Source organism: Artibeus jamaicensis, unplaced genomic scaffold (assembly GCF_021234435.1).
Source record: "Artibeus jamaicensis isolate MK-2021 breed Jamaican fruit bat unplaced genomic scaffold, CSHL_Jam_final contig_1832, whole genome shotgun sequence".
Lineage (NCBI taxonomy): Eukaryota > Metazoa > Chordata > Mammalia > Chiroptera > Phyllostomidae > Artibeus > Artibeus jamaicensis.
Window position 1 is genome coordinate 4,506,466 of NW_026521362.1, and position 15,083 is coordinate 4,521,548.

Sequence of the window (15,083 nt, forward strand, 5' to 3'; positions counted from 1 at the left end):
CAGTAAAGAAGTAACAATGTAACGTGGTGCGAGCAGAAAATATGACAACACTGAAGGCAGTTTTCTCTGCAACTCCAAGCCTGAAATATAGCAAATTTCTAAAGTTGTCAACTGCTTCCCTACGGAGTCCATGACAAATGTTACACAAAAGAAGCTACAGCCGTTCCTTTTCAAACTGAACTGATTTAAAATTTTAAGGAAGTGAGGATTAACACAGTTTTCAAAAGTCCCACAGGTGCAGGCTAGAAGTTGAAAACTGAATTGACAGTTTTGTTTGAGACTTCCACTGAGCAGCCTGTTTAAATTTTATTTTCTATTCAAAAAATGTCAAATAAAAGAAAGAAGACTCTATCACATGAGCCAAATACATGTTTGACAAATAGTTCAATACATCCCTTTCCTCAATGTACCTGAATGTGTAAAACTCAGCTTGCTCACCATACTGGTTATAAGAAAAATGCTTTATTCCAGGACTTCCTGTATCATTCACACTGGGAAATAACGTTTCAGCAATGGAGGTTGGCCTCATTCATTTTGGAACGCAAAAACAAAGTTCAGGAAACAAACGCAGATTTGGGTGTCTGTAAGCCTGATTTCAAGATCTAAGATGTGACTTCAAAATGGGTCACTTTGCCATAACCCCCGCCAAAGCAGGACTGCTAACACGCTTGATGGAGGTCTCACAGAGACTGGTGCACCTTCGAACAATAACCACACACCAGTCTGGCCCAAGAACATGTGATCTTTTTAGTCTGCATCTAAAATCCTGTCCCCTCCTCTACCATCCTGATTTTAACCTCAGTTTTGTGTTTCTTTAGTGCAATCACTTGTTAGGTACAGAATAGTTGATTAGAGGGCTAGTCGCCATTATTAATTAAAAGCAATTGTTATTAGTGTAAAAGTACCGAAGAGTAAGTTTAAAAAGAAAAGGTAATGTCAAGAGAACCAACTGTCCTTTGCTAACTTGTGTTTATGTGCAGCAGTGACTGGCAGAGGATCCACTGGCGGAAGCAAGCTGCTCGTGGAGAAGGTGGGGCAGGTGGTTCTCCACGGCCTCACATTTCTGCACCACTTCAAAGTACATTTTAGTGACTCCAGCAAGTGGATCAAACTTATGCATTTATGGTGTTTCCTGAGAGATGCAAAGTAACACAGCAGCTTCCTTACTTTTATTTACTAATCTAGTCCCTTCAGCTACATGGTAACAAGACTCTAAAAAGCCAAAATGTCTTTGTCATCATCTGCAAAAACAAGCAAAAATTGATTCATTAGAAAAGTATTGTATTTACTAAATATTAACACAAAAATTTCTTGTTGCAGATGGTTAATCTCAAATAGATATTCTGGACCAACATTTAAAATATATTTAATATGAAATAGCACATGATATATATCAATACTAAGAAGTTGAGAAAATATATATGATATCAATAAATAAAAACAATGTGTTAATAATAGTCTATGGTTAAAAACAATAGAGCTAAAAGCTTTTTACTAAAGTGCATTGTATTTAATCTAAATTTTTTTCTCCAACTTTCGGTTTATTTAGGTATTAATGGCAACATCCGCACTTGTATTCAAATCACAGTATTACAATAAATACAGAACACCACCACCAGAACCGATAAGAACAAGAATCAGAGTGATGACAGCCGAACGAGATCTGTGATGTCCCTTACACCAACCTTTCCTGATACAGCTGAGAAGACTGAAGCCCAGAGAAGTTAGATCCTCAGAGCAAACAGAAGGAAGAAAAGAGATGAGAGGAGACCAGACCAGACCCCACATCTCCTCACTGGGACTCGGCAGTCACTTTCTACAAGATGCTTCTCAACCTGACTCAGTGACATGTCCACTTCCTACAGCCATCTGTGCGGACAAGCTCCTTGTCAAATGTTCGCATCCTGCCGTCCTGACTTTTGTGCTGCAGTCCTACACAGGTGTCATTCTCGCCACCCCCCAGTAATCACTGCCCCACGCAGGATTAAGGCTTAGTTTGCTGAGAACAGCAGCACCTGAGCATCTTCTTCAGCACACAGTGGCCGATCCACTTGGTAAGTAAAGTTTTCCTTTTGAATTCTTTATCCTGTATCCCTTACCAGGAAAGTGCGAATTTTTTAGCTTAATAGGAAATTCTGCTGTATAATATATTTTGAAATATTCATTCTAATTTTCTGCTATTAAGTAAATGTACCCTGATTAATGTGACAACTCTTTACCTCTGCAAATATGATATTTGCAAAGGACTTAGTTTAGGGTCACCTTAAATCTCCATGGCTAGATTTTAGGGACTGTGTCACAGGTTAGCATGTACATCAATCTACTCTTCCACATTCACATTTTGTTGAATTTGACAATCTATATATCATAAGATATTTCATTTATTCGCTTTATCATCTGAGTAACTTATTACACCTTTTTCCTTCTTGGACAGGTTTTAAATGCAGCTGCAAAGCACAACAGTGATACTACCCAAAAAAACCTATTCCTGTGAACCTAGTTTTAATAGACTCCCCCAAGCTGACTCCAAAATATCAACCAAATTAGAACTAACAGTAGACGCAGCCACCTCACCACAACAAGGACACCTGGACAAGGTGAGTGATCTGGAAGAACTGGCCTCTGGTGTTCTCTGCCAGCCACAGAAAATCAACCCGAATCTCTTGTTGAAGCCCCGCAGTTGGTTTTATTAAGCATCTACTCTTTATGCTAGACTCTGCTAAGGTGCTAAGGAAACAGGAAGGATAAAGATGCTGTTTTGGCCCTTGAGGCCTTACCACCTAGTTGAGAGGCAACAGATGTTTATTATCGGAGAGTTCTTGTATTAACGATACGCTCCGTCCACACTCCAGCCCCAGACTACCCCATCCGTTACATACACATCGCCAATGTATAAAATGAACTCAATAATAATACACACGCCTGAGCAGCACAATACAGTGCAGTGAGGACAGTCACACCTTCTCAAAGGAGAACTTCTTTGGCAAAGAATCTAAGTTAAAATCCTCATTTGGTCAACATTTTCTCAATCAGGCCAGACTTGACAGAGTTAATTAACACAGAGCTCCTACTGGTAACTGTCATTAGGTATGAAAGTTGTCTTTAAATATTTGAGGCTCTACTTCAACAAGTAAATATAAAAGAAATAGCCAGATTGTGGGATGAGTATCAAAAGGTGTCATGACAATGAACATCACTGAGCATGAAATATTACCAGTGCAGATTTAAAACATGCCTGTCTTACGGCTCTGTGAGTGGTGAAATTACAAGATACTGACATTCATTATTTCTGTCTATACTTTTTAAAAAAGACTATTTATTTATTTTTAGGGACAGGGGAAAGAAAGGAGAAAGAGAGGAAGAGAAACATCAATGTGTGGTTGCCTCTCGTGTACGCCCCCTGCTGGGGACCTGACCCGCAACCCAGGCATGTTCCCTGACTGGGAATCAAACCAAGCAACCCTTTGGTTCCCAGGCCGGCACTCAATCCCCTGAGCCACACCAGCCAGGGCATATTTCTGTCTATATTTTAAATGTACTACAATAGATGTGTATTCATTTCTAAATAAAGAAATAAACATTTTATAAGAAACAAAGTCTTGTAGGTGGTCCAGGGTTACATCCCCCTGAGACAGGGGGCTAACTGCAGAAGGGGGCTGTAATGCTTTCTCCACTTCATTCACTATGAGGAACGTTTCCTAGAAGGCCTCTGACCTGGTCCTGGTCTGTCCTCATAAAGCACAGGTTAGAGATTCTGTGACGTGGCCAATTCCACCACAATGCATGTGACAAAAAAAAAAGTATCACCACCAGAAAGACTAAGCTTTGAAAAATCTTATTCCCCGGTGCTATAAATCCCCATGTGGATGTCCATAAACTGGAATACAGAGATTAACAGTTTATTTAAAAACAGGATGAAGGTAACTGATTAGCACCACCAATCTCCACAGTGTATGAGTCACAGTGATTCCCCTTTGTAGGGTTGGGAAATCACAGCAACAAATCAGTCACCAATTAGAAATTCAAACAGCTCAAATGAAACTGGTTATAACTGCCAAATATTGTATGTACAGGTGCTGCTGCATAATCACATTAACACAAGTGAACGTAATACAATCTCTTCCGGAGCAGATAAGGTTCGGCGACACAGCCTTCAGGCCACATGGTCTTCACCTCTCCCAAGCAGTGATCGACCTCTGTCAGTGATCTGAATACACTTTCCACAAAGGCCTGCGCTGTACAGGAAGTAAGCTGGTGACCCAGGAGGAGGGATGGGTGCCTCTCTGGTAAACTAATACCCTTGGCACATGTTCTTCCTTTTTTTTTTTTAATTTATTTTTTATTTTTTAAATTTTATTTAGTTATTTTTCAAGTACAGTTTTTTGTCTATTTCTCCCATCCCAGCCCACCCCTCCCCATACACCCCACATCCCTCCCATTTCCACCCCCCCTTAGTTTTCGTCCCTAAGTCCTTCCTATTTGTTCCTCCAAATCCCTCCCCTGTTTTCCCCTTAAATTCCCTTCCCTCTCCCCTCTGGTCACTGTCCCCTTGTTCTCTATTTCAGTGTCTTTGTTGTTTTTTTTTTTCTGCTTGCTTGTTTGTTTTGTAGGTTGTGGGGAAAAGGGGTCCTTAGTTCACCATTGGTAGGACTGCAGACTGGTATAACCATTATGGAAGACAGTATGGAATTGTCTCAGAAAACTAAAAATCGACCTGCCTTTTGACCCAGCAATTCCACTGCTAGGATTATATCCTAAGAATCCTTGGCACATGTTCTGTTACACAATTACACGAAGCAAAACCAGTTACTGTAATATTTCCTCCCTGAAGCCACTATGAGGTTACTGGAATTGATTGGAGACTGTCCCTCTAGTTCATTGAGGTACATTAAAAATGCCCCAATGATAGGCAGCCCTGGTATCTGCATGGTCTCCTGTGTATAACTCAGGCAGATGAGCTTCAGTTCCGTCCCATGTAATATGTCGAGTGTTCCCAGATTCTGTCAACAGCTAAATGGTGCATTTAACTGAGACTCATAATTGGCTTCTTCACTAGTAATTCTCAAACCTCATGGTACATCACAACTTAATCTAGGACAAGGAAGGCCCCGGGAAGACCTTCAGCTCCATTCATCCCCCTCGACTGGCTGCCAGGCCAATGGTCTGCACTGTGGTTGTAGAACTACTGGTTTTCGAGGGCGGAACTGAAGAGGGAGGGAGGCAAATAGCATTAAGATAAAACACCACAAAGGTAACGATATTTACTTAGATTCACTCGTTTTTCCTGAATGGATACTCCCCAAATTGCAGAAAAATGTAAATTTCTAAAGTACTGAAAAAGTTACTTCTGGCATATTTTGACAGTTTTTCTCATTGGCTTTATGTATGAGGGCATTTACAAGGTCCTTACTTCACCACTTTCACTGACATCCCATAACAGGCATTTAGAGAGAATTTTCTACCCAATGCATTCATTCTGAAGTGTAACAATTCCTTCAAATTGCTGGGAACAAGTCTAATGAAGTGCTGAAACAATAGGTCTCTCTGGTGTGTCGGGCAGGTTCCCTAACACTTGGGGGTCAAAGACAACTGCCTTGAATTCCAGAGGGAGAAAACGGGGGAATGAAACATTTACGGAGTGGTTGAGCCCAATGCCTGGACTCCCAGGGAAGATCCTCTGAATGCCATTCTGAGACCCCCGGTTCCCCAAGATGGGCAAGCAGAGCTCTGGGGTGGGTCTCTCAATGCTCAGACATGAAAGGGACTTTTCCCAGAGGCAGAAAGCAGCCCTGGGTGTAACTTTTGAAGTTCCTGCCATATGTAGGAAAAATAATGCGGAAGAGATATTCAGGGCTGTTTCTTGAAGTCTCAAGAGTTTTCAGAAAACCCCAGTTTTTAAGAGGCCGTTTTCACAGAAACCGTGTAGGGAAACTGACACCAGCGAATTTATCAGGCCCTCTTCTCCGACTCTGAGAATTGCCTATTATCTGGTCAAGCGCTGAACCAAAACTAAATGTGACCCCAGCATTCAAAGATGAGACACTAGCTGGAACGGGCTGCCAACTGGAATTCAGAAAGTTCTGAGAATATGGAGAGAGATTATAAAATTGACCTAAGATCAAAACCAAAGAGAAATGACTCTAACCACCTGTATTAATTTTACGTACCAGTAATTATGTATACCTCGAACAAAGAAACTGTAAGTCAATGTTAATGTAAGTTTAAAAGGCATAAAAAACAAGGCAATTTTTATAAATATCCTTTATCTTCTGTTTTTTTATTTAATAACTTTATTGTATTTCTTCCATTACCATTTAGTCCCCTGATAACCCTGCCCCTGCAATCAGCACACTGTTGGCCAGGGCCACGAGTCCATGTCTCTTGTTGGTCAATCTCTCTACCCTCCACTCTCCCTACCTTAGCTGTCATCCTGCTATCTGTGAGTCAGTCTCCATTTTGCTTGTTAGTTCAGTTTGTTCATTAGACTGCAAATATGAAAGAAATCAAACAACATACATAAAACACTTCCTGTTTAGGGCTATCGTGGACAACTGCGAACTGAGCCACCAAGCTCATGAGTGGCAATGAACCTGCTGAGAAGCAGGTGGTGAGCAGCTCAACCGACACAGCACTGGCAGCAGGTGCTACAAGGGAAGACGGCAGTTCTGTTGTGAAAGCCCGTCAGAATGACTTGGTCAGTGAATGTCAACCAGTCAACTTATTCTATTAAATGACAAGGGAAATAAACCTGAATTTCTGATTACCGAAGGTAAAAAGAATGGCAAGGCCAGCAAGGAGCTCTCTTGTAGCTACTACAGTAGATCTGCCCAACTACAGAATAGACACAGGAATCTCTCTTGCCAGGGATATGTTAGTAGCCTGAATCATATATAATGCTCCTTGGAGTTCCAGTTACAGATTCCTGCTTTGCTGTCTTTAGACAACTACTCATTGTAAAGGAACTACAGCTATTTTGAAGTAGTTCCTCATGTTTAGGAGTATAACAGCCAAGTAGGACCACATAAAACCAAAAAGGTTTTGCACAGTAAAGGAAAGAATCAGAGTGAAAAGTAAGCTATGGAATGAGAGAAAATATTGCCAAATATCTGAACCAGGGGTTAATATCCAAAATACACAAGCAACTCCTACAACTCAATAGCAAGAAATTAAGTAACCCCATTAAAACATGGTCTGAGGACTTGAATGGAATTTTCCAAAGACACACAAATAGCCAAAAGGTATAAAAAAAGATACTCATCACTGACAGTCTGGAAAATTCAAATCAAAATCACAATGTGATAACACCTGACACCTGTCAGGATGGCCACTTGCAAAAACACAAAAGGTAAGTGCGGGCAGGGTTGTGGAAAAATGGGAACCTTTGTGTACCATTGGTAGGAATGTAAATTGATACAGTCACTATGAATAACAATATATGACCCTGGATGGTGTTGTTCAGTGGATTGAGCACCAGCTTGAGAACAAAAGGGACACTGACGCAATTCCCAGTCAGGGCACATGCCTGGACTGCAGGCCAGGTCCCCAGTAGGGGATGCGAGAGAGAGAACCACACATTGATGCTTCTCTCCCTCTCTTTCTCCCTTCCCCTCTCTCTACAAATAAATAAATAAAAACTTCAAAGAATATATGAAAGTTCCTCAAAAAATTACAAATAGAATTGCTATGATCTGACTCACTTCTGACTATTTATCTGAAAGAACTAAACTCAGGATCCTGAAGAGATTACCTGCACTTCCATGTTCATTGCAGCATTATTCATGATAGCCAAGATGTAGAAATAACCTACCTAAATGCCCATCCATGGATGAGTGAATAAAGAAAATGTAAACACGAACAATGGAATATTATTCAGCCTTCAGAAAGAAGGAAATTCTGTAATATGCAGCAACACGGATGAACCTGGAAGGTCATCAGGCTAAGTAAAATAACTCAAGTACAGAAGGACAAATGCTGTTTGATTCTTTTTACAGGAGGTATCTAAAATAGTCAAACTCACAGAAGCAGAGAGTAGAAAGGTGGTCCCCGAGGCCAAGGACGGTGGGGTGTGGAAACGAGGACTTCCTAATCAATAGGTTACAAAGTTTCCACTAGGCCAGGGAAATAAGTTCTAGAGACCTGCTGTAAAACTTGTGCCTACAGTTAACAATACTGTATTGTACACTGAAAATTTTTGTTATAAGGATACATCACATGTTAAGTGTTTTAACCACATTATTGACATCAACTTCCAGCCAAGATGGAGGCGTAGGTAGACACACTGTCTCCTCACACAACCAAAAGGACAACAACAAATTTAAAAACAAAAAACAACCAGAGTACTGACAGAAAAATCTAACTGTATGGAAGTTGGATAACCAAGGAGTTAAAGAAGAAACATTCATCCAGACCAGTAGGAGAGGTGGAAATGGGCAGCTGGGCAGAGAGGACTCATGGCAAGGCAGCGGCTAACCGAGTGGGTGGTCCCACATTTGCCTGTGGATGAATGGAGAGGAAAAACGGGGAACAGGACAGACCACGCAAGCCCCCCCCCCCGCCCCTGTGCAGGGAAATAAAGCCTCAAAACCTCTAATTAAAAATACCTATGGGGGTTGACGCAGCATTGGGAGAAACTCCCAGCCTCACAGGAGGCCTGCAGGGTCCTAGACCATACACAAGCCCACCCACCTGGGAATCAGCACCAGAAGGACCCAGTTTGCTTAGGGGTAGCAGGGGAAGTGACTGAAACCCACAGAGAGCAGAGCAAGCACTACTGTTCCCTCTCTGACCCCTCCCCGACATACAGCATCACAACAAAGTAATGTGGGTTGCCCGGCCCCTGTGAACACCTGAGGCTCCACCCCTTAGTAACAGGAGTGCCAAGACAAAAAAAAAAAAATTGCCCAAATGAAAGAACAAGATCAAAGCTCCAGAAAAAATACAACTAAGAGATAGCCAACCTATCAGATGCACAGTTCAAAACACTGGTAATCACAATGCTCACAGAACTGGTAGCGTATGGCTGCAAAATAGAGGAAAAAGTGAAGGCTAGAAAAAGTGAAATAAAGAAAAATGTGCAGGGAACCAATAGTGACAGGAAGAAAACCGGGAGTCAAATCAACAGTTTGGACCAGAAAGAAGAAATATTCAACCAGAACAGAAGGAAGAAACTAGAACTCAAAAAAATGAGGAGAGGCTTAGAAACTTCCAAGACATCTTAAATATTCCAACGTCCAAATCTAGGGGTGCGAGAAGGGAAAGAAGAGCAAGAAATGAAAAACTTATTTGAACAAATAATGAAGAAAAACTTCCCCAATCTGGCAAAGAAAATAGACTTCCAGGAAATCCAGGAAGCTCAGAGAGTCCCAAAGAAGTTGGATCAAAGGAGGAACACACGAAGGCACATCATCATTACATTACCTAGGATTAAAATGAAGGAGAGAATCTTAGGATTAAAATAAAGGAGGGCCCTTAAAAGCAGCAAAAGAAAAGGAGAGAGTTACCTCAAAGAGTTCCCATTAGACTACCAGCTGATTTCTCAAAAGAAACCTTACAGGCAAGAAGGGTCTGGAAAGAAGTATTCCAAGTCATGAAAGTCAAGGATCTACATCCAAGATCACTCTATCCAGCAAAGCTATCATTTAGAATGGAAGGGCAGATAAAGTGCTTCCCAGATAAGGTCAAGTTAAAGGAGTTCATCATCACCAAGCTCTTATTATATAAAATGTTAGAGGGACTTATCTAAGAAAAAAAGATAAAAAATTTGAACAGTAAAATGACAACAAACTCACAGTTATTAACAACCGAACCTAAAAACAAAAACAATCACAAACTAAGCCAACAACTAGAATAAGAACAGAACCACAGAAATGGGAGATCACTGGAGGGTTTTCCATGGGGGAGTGGGAAGGGGAAAGAGGGGGGAAAGGGGTACAGAGAATAAGTGGCATAAATGGTAGGTAGAAAATAGACAGGGGAGGTTAAGAATAGTATAGGAAATGTAGAGACGCCAAAGAACTTACATGTACAACCCATGGGCATGAACTAAAGTAGGGGAATGTGGGTGGGAGGGGGTGTGCAGGGCAGAAGGGAATAAAGGGGGAAAATGGGACAACTGTAATAGCATAATGTAAAAATATATATTTTTAAATAAAAATAAATAAGATCAGTACATTAAGAAAACAATGGTGATAAATTTAAGAATAAATGGAGACTTCTGGCCAAGATGGAGGCACAGGTAGACACACTGCCTCCTCCCACAACCAAAATAAGGACAACAACAATTTAGAAACAAAAACCAACCAGAACTAACAGAAAATTGAACTGTACGGAAGTCCAACAACCAAGGAGTTAAAACAGACACATTCATCCAGACCAGTAGGAGGGGCAGAGTTGGGCAGCCAGGCGGAGAGGGGTTGCAGCAAAAATAAGTGGTGGCTTACGGACCCCGGGTGTGCAAGATGGCAGCGGGCAGACCCTGAGTGTGCAGGGACTGGATAGCAGACCCAGCAAGGGTCTGTGGATGGGGAATGTGGGAGGGAGAGGGCGTGCAGGGTGGAGGGGAATGAAGGCGGGAAAATGGGACAACTGTAATAGCATAATCAATAAAATATTTTTTAAAAAGAGTAGATAAATAATGTGTCAATGATAATTCTGGGAGTACAAGACAAAAGACATGACTCCTAAGCAAAAGCTAGATGTGATCAAATACTGGATTTTGTTCAGAGATCTACATCTGCAAAGCGCTAAACAGTAAACCCAAATATATGGAAACTGCTATTCACCCAGTGAAGCCTTCAAATAAGTCAGATCACCCGTATATTGTCTGAACATATGCTTAAGCATATGTCTTTTCTTAACATATGCTTAAAACAATATATGGGTGACATTTTGACACTTTTGCTTTTACAAGCAAAATTGTATTTAGAAAGTTACAGAGGCAGAGGAAGTGAGCATGGAAGCAGTGAGCCAGCTGGTCTGCATGGGTGCTGGGAACAAGTTATGGAGGCAAAAGCAGGGCCCTTGGAGCTTTGGAGAAGGAAAGGCACAGAAAGTACACCTGGGGTAAGAAGAGGGGGCAAAGGCGTGAGCATGATCAAGACAGAGGGAGAAGCCCGCTGGACATTTTCTGGAATGTGGATTATGGGCATGTCTGCCTCTCCCCCTGAGCCTGTATTAGCCACAGACAATATAGTACTGCAGAATCTTCCATGAACACTTCCTGAACCGACCTAATCAGGCCCTCTCAGAGACTGGCCAAAAAAAAAAAAAAAAAAAGGAGGGGAGGTTAGTTTCCAAACTCTCTTGTGAAGCTTCCATGCCAACATTTGTGGGATTTTTAATTTCTAGGTTCTAACAGCAACAGGAAAAAAAAGGTATATATTTTTTCTCTTACAAAAAGAATTTTCAAACGGTCTACCTATGTGAACATCAAACTAATATCTACCTGTAAATAAAGAACAGTAATTAAAACTACCTTGAAAGCTAATGTAAGCGTTCAGCCCAACTGCAATGCAGTGCCAGCTGGGTATGTCACACGAGTTGGCACAACTGTACTAGTCTTTTATGGTTCCAAAGTCTGGGCTAATACAACGTGACCAAGATTTAGGGGTTTAGGTTTCCTCTTTCTTACCCTTCAGACATGACGTTACTTTGGGCATATTTTTTCTATCATTTAAACTCATAAAATATATGATGCTAAAATAAATGATCCAAGCACTTTTCTGACACTCTCTAAAGCCAAAAGAAATACAGCTTAAAGAGTTGAATCCAGATAGTTCAGGTGGGGGTAAAGGGAGACAGACAGAGAGAGAAAGGCACACTGAACTCCTAATGAAACTTCTTATAGTTATTAAAATTTTCTATTCATCTACATTGCCCATTATAGGACCAAATGACATCTAGAACAGACCCTGCAAATCAAAACGTCTCAGTACACCCTTTCTGAATAGAGTAAGTGAATGAACACTCTTCCATCATATGAGTGGAGAGCCATTATTAGTCTTAATTTTCTGATTTTTCATTGTAGTTCCTTTGACAAAGGCATTTGCTATTGAGTGGCTAATGAATCAGGATGTATCCCTAAGTGAAGTGTGCAACAAACCTATATATCTCCTCCTTTGACCTTTAGATAGAAAGATTTCTGTTATCCCAAATTATCTCCTCTTTTCATAAACCTTCAGTAAATCATTGCCAGTGAGCTAAAATGACAATTCAAATAACTTGGCTTTCAAACAACCACATAAACTGGCTCCGAGCAACTTCCAGCCAGACTCCTGTATTCCTCGTTTCCTAGACGAACCACACAGTCTTGCCCCTGCACCACTGCTCGTACCACCCTCTCTGCTCCTCTCCTTCCCTAGTCCCTCCTCCAGGTCTTGCTCACCGTTATTTCATATCCAGACCACATTACAAATCTTTCACAGAATGTGTTGTTCACTCTAGCCTCTAAAGTCCCATATGGATAGTTTTGGTTATGCTCACATGACACTTAACGTATGTTAGTTTGGACGTGCACAAGCACCCCCCAAACATATATACACTTTTTGTCAATCAACTTGTCAAGACACTGTCACACAGTAGAAAGAAGTCAGGAAGCTCTGATTTCAGATCCTGGCTCTGTCACTTACTAGCTATGGGTAACTTCTCTGCGCGTCAGCTTCCTCATCTGTAAATGAGGCTAATAATCCTTGACTACCTCCTGAAGATCTTATGAAGACATAATACAGTAAGTATGAACAAGTCCTTATCAGTCATAAATCATATACAAATACAAACGTATCATTCTGTATCCTCAGAACTTGGCAAAGCACCCTTCACAACATTAAATACAATAAATCGTGCTGATGAAACCACCTACTTTACAGGAATTGTTCATTTAGCCCCACAACATGTGACACAGATCCCAGACCCTATCGTCTCCACTGACCTGAGAATCTGTGAGACCGCTGCCCTACACTGAATGCCCTGGCTGGGTGGCTTGTCTGTCCACTCCTACACAGCCTCTCTCAGTTGGCTTTTTGCTGGATCGAAGATAAAATACAGTGAACTTAAACTCATAGTGGGAAATGCTGGACAAATCTGTCAGTATAGTATACCCATAAGCTTTATATAATTAAAGTTGTCACCATTTTCACTAGCAGAGATATTAAAATAAACTCCAAGCTGAATACTTGGAATGCACATTCATAACCCAAGTAAACTTCTCTTTTTTTGCAACTTTAAATAAATTGAGAAATACAACAACCCAACACTTTCAGTTATTTCTGCTTACACTGTGCCAAGAAGTAAAATTCAAAGTTTATAATTACAGATTATTTCTGTAAAGTCTGCAAATTTGGAAAGTCTTTATTTTATAGATGGCTATTTCATTTTTTGCAACCTCAGATGTTCATCAAGTTAAGGAATATCTTCAACATTTTTTCCTCCCTCAGAAATGAAACCTGAGTGTTTCCTCTGGTGACTGTCTCCTCATTATGCCTTTTTTCTTCCACTCCTTACCTTTCTAAATTAAGTGTTAATGAAATTTTTAATCAACATCTGCTGTCTCATCTAATGAGAATAATTTTTAATTATTTTTTCTTTGTAGTTTTCTCCCATTTAAGTTGGCATCTATGGGAATAAATTGGATTCTTCAATACCCTCCCACAGAAAAGATTTAAAATAAATAGAGTTAAGGAGACATTTGTAGAATAAAATACAAATGACCATTCTCAATAATAAGGACAATAAAAGATCTGGGTTGATTTTGTATAATTTGGGAGAGAAGGAAAGAGGAAAAAGAATGATGATTATTTCAGATATAATATTCCTAATTTATATAAGCTGGAAAATTAACAAAACTGAGTTCAACCTCCATATTATGAATCAAGATAAAAAGAGCTTCAGCTTTTAACCATCGAATTCAAAGATTTTTTTATGTGATACTATAACAGTTTAAGAAGTTACATGATTTCCCTGACCCCCCAACAATGAAAACTGAAGGTACATGGTAACTATTAAAATAAAAGAACTTGTAAGAGCCTAAAAGAGTTCAACTCTTCTTTCTAGAATACCCCTTACTTTATAAGCGAACTGCTACAGAGTCGGTATTCCCATATCTCTAAATAGTATCACTGTTACACAGAGATCAGGAAAACTACTATGAACAGCAGTATTTGTTGTCATAAAGGCCAAAAAGTTCCATGGGCCATTAGTCCATACATGGAAACAGGTTTGCAGGAGCTAGGTAACTCCCTGAAGAACAAGGTTTTAGGTGGGTCTCAGGTGCCTCACCAACGATACAAAGTCGACTAAAGGACATTCAAGATCCCTTCCAGTTCATGACTTTCCTGTTTCCACTAGTGGTTCTATTTCCTCTATTCAATCATACACAAAACTCTCTTTTCTTTTTTTTTTTAACCTCTTTGACCACCAAGCCTGTTTTCAGATGTTTTTATATTTGCTCTATGTTCTAAGTTTCAGATTCTTTGTGTGTAGCTCCAAGTGCCAGCTGCCTCATAAGCGTTTCCCCCAGTCAACTTCCTGAGCATTCCCCAGACCCCACTCGCCTGCAAAGACCATCCACCTCTCGTGATTTTCCCATCCCACTGCCTCCTGGGGGGAAGCCAAACTCCACCGTTTGAGGGGTTTTACCACGTGGTCTCTGCCTACCTGATTCATGGGTATGCAGTATATATATTTTACGTCACAATAAACATGATAAAGACAAAAAGTTGAAAAGAAAGAAGTTCACGTGTATTCTCCCCATTGATAAAAAGTCACTGTTTTCGTTTAATAAACTTTCCTTTTAATGTCTTCACATTTGCAAATAAGTGAAAATAAAATTATATACAGAACTTTTAGTCTTGTCATTTGTTTAGAAAATACATTTCTATATGAATTTACTAATAGCCATAAAAATATTACAGAATATTGATCAGGGTCTCCACTAGCTTAGTTGACACATTTGTGTGAAGTAGAAAATGTCACATTTTCTTGGAAGGAGCAAAAAGCCCATTAAGAGCAGGGGACAACTTAACTAAAGACATGCAGATACCTTGACATGAAAACATTATATTTACTGGGGGGGAATCATCCTAAATACT

The 15,083-nt window shown here is 40.3% G+C and overlaps 1 protein-coding gene across 5 annotated transcripts in view; it reads right to left on the minus strand.

The window, feature by feature from the left end:
* The window catches only part of FMNL2 (formin like 2), a 296,180-nt gene that overhangs the window by 64,168 nt on the left and 216,929 nt on the right, over positions 1–15,083 (minus strand). The window lies entirely within an intron of this gene.